Below are 2,601 nucleotides of genomic sequence, written 5' to 3' on the forward strand. Positions count from 1 at the left end.
GCATTTTAACATGGGGAGTCTATGGGATTGACTCCCTTTTGCAGCCAGCCTCTAGCGGCCAGTCGATGAATTGCAGCTTAAGTCACTTCCTTGTTGGCTTCACAAGAGAGAGCGGGAGGTTGCCGCTCGTAAAAATCGCATTCCGGGGGTAAAATACACGTTTTTCGGCGGGGATCTTCCAGTAAAATTCGCATTCCAGGGGATAAATATCACCTTATTGGGGTCGCTTCAACCCGCGGACATTAACAACAACCTGCGGCAACAGTGTTAAAGTAACATTAGCCCAATTCCGCAGGAAAACCGTGGACTTGGCAACACTGCTTATGAACCGACCGCAATAGCGTTTCCTTGGTTACCGCTGTAAACAAAGCAAGCAGAGCCGCGCTTTATACGGAGGAGAAGAAAATGCCATTGCCATCGAAACTTTTCTCAAGACAGTTCCCTTCATTGATACATTAATATAACCCCAGAAATGTAATGCATTTTTGTACTTATTTTACTGTTATTTTCGGGATCTACTGGGACAGTGATAAAGATCTACCAGTCGATCGCGATCGACGGGTTGGCGACCACTGCTTTAAGGTCTTAATGAAAAGTCTATAACATATTTTGGTTAAAATTTCTCAATGGTAGTGTAAAAAACACCCTTTTTACCTTATCAAAATGAGCTCTGTTTTCAGCACATTGTTCTAGTCCATGTTGCTTTAAATGCTAATGAGCTCTGCTCACCCCGCCCCTCTCTTCTGTTGGGTGACGAGCAGTACTGTTTACTTTAGCAGCGAAACTTGCTTACTATTACTTACTATTGCTTAATATTAGGAAAGGCAATTTGCAAAGATTCATAAAAAAACCTTATACTCACTTCTTGTGTAGATGAAGCTCAATCACGAATGATTTGCACGAACAAAGACGCATTTAGACAGATCGGGGATAGGCGCATTCCCTTCAAAACGAAAGTAACCTTAATCCTCTGCTTCTTCAGCGGCTCAGATGTAGGGAGTAAATGAGGACTGCTATGTTCATTATTACATCCAACAACAAAACACCTCAAGCACTTAATAGGAGACCAGGGTCATTACAAATAAATTATTAAATGCTAAAACTGAATAAATTTAATTAAATGAACAAACTTGGCGTTACATTTGCAACCATGTGAAAACAGGGGGTGATGCAGCCCCCTCAGCACCCCTACTTCCCGCGTCCCTGTAGGAGACATTCTTGTCTTCCCCTGCACCAGAGTCGACACAATGGCGGACTGATGACAGCTCACTCAGGGCGGGTCTAAGGTAAGACGGCCTTGTCAATCAACTATCGTGGGAGGGGCCTCTGCAGAACTACGTCATTCTGACAGGAATCTCACAGCAGCCTGATTTGAGAAAGGGGATTTTAAAATAGGGATTTTTAAAAAAACACTGGGTGGATTTTTATCATTATAGGATGGATGTTTGCACTCACTTCCAACACACATTTATGTTCAAATGACAACAAAAGTGAATTTTGCATCCGATGACCCCTTTAACAAAGATTGAAATATGTTCTCAGGACAATGATATTTTTCATAAATGTTAGGTTGGGACAAGTTGTCATATTTTATGCAATTTATAAATTATAATTTCTATTGACAAAAACAAAATGTTTAATATAAAACTTACTTTTTTACTGTACGTGTGGCTACAAAGCTTATAATAGACGTTTTAATGGCAGCTTTCCATTGTGACAACTTTTGTGTTAATCACAAAAGTTTTTTTTTTCTTAATCTGTGAAAGTATTCAAAAGCTACAGAAAATGGCAAATTATTAATGTTAACAACATCAGCATTGGTGACTATGAGTAGGCCTATAGTGTGTATTAGCGTGTAGATTTCAATTTCTGCACAGTCTAATCTAATTGTCATACTCTTCGAATTTCATATTAACAAATTATTTTAACCCAAAAAGCAAATTATGCTCCCTTCGAACTGGTTTTCTTTAAAATACAAATCTTTGTAATCCCAGGCTATCTGTAATCAGAAGCACATTTAAAACTGGAATATAATTTAATTTAATTCACATGTTTTTCATAAACACATAATCCTTTATGGATTACAATCCGCCATCAAAATTATACATTTAATTATTCTGGCTGCTGTGAGAAAAGTCTATAAATGATCCGCCACCTGCAGGATCCTCACATGCGATAGCCTAGTAGCCGGGACAACTTCTTTATGTTTACAGAATAAAAAAGTGTGACATGACATCTACCAAAGCATTATGGGATCTCCAAGCTTATAATTTAAGTCTGCATCAAAATGCGTATTTGTCTCTCAATTTCTTGTAGCTGACAGTATTATGCGTTTCCCAAACACACTCAAATTAATAATTGACTTAAAACCATTTTTTAGCTATAGTGAAGATACTAGTGTTCTAATAATTTTGGCCACCACTGTAATTTGTTTACAGACATCTGTCTGTATATAAATGAAAGCACTACTAAAACATCCTGCTAAAAGCCAAAGTTTTCAATAACGTTCTACAATATACAGAAGTCATATGAGGTTGCCCTATAACGCTCCTCTTGCGCTTCTGTGAGAAATAGTTCAGAGGACATTGCACCACACAAAGT

This window comes from Sinocyclocheilus anshuiensis, unplaced genomic scaffold, assembly GCF_001515605.1.
Source record: "Sinocyclocheilus anshuiensis isolate Anshui unplaced genomic scaffold, SAMN03320099.WGS_v1.1 scaffold407, whole genome shotgun sequence".
Taxonomy (NCBI): Eukaryota; Metazoa; Chordata; class Actinopteri; order Cypriniformes; family Cyprinidae; genus Sinocyclocheilus; species Sinocyclocheilus anshuiensis.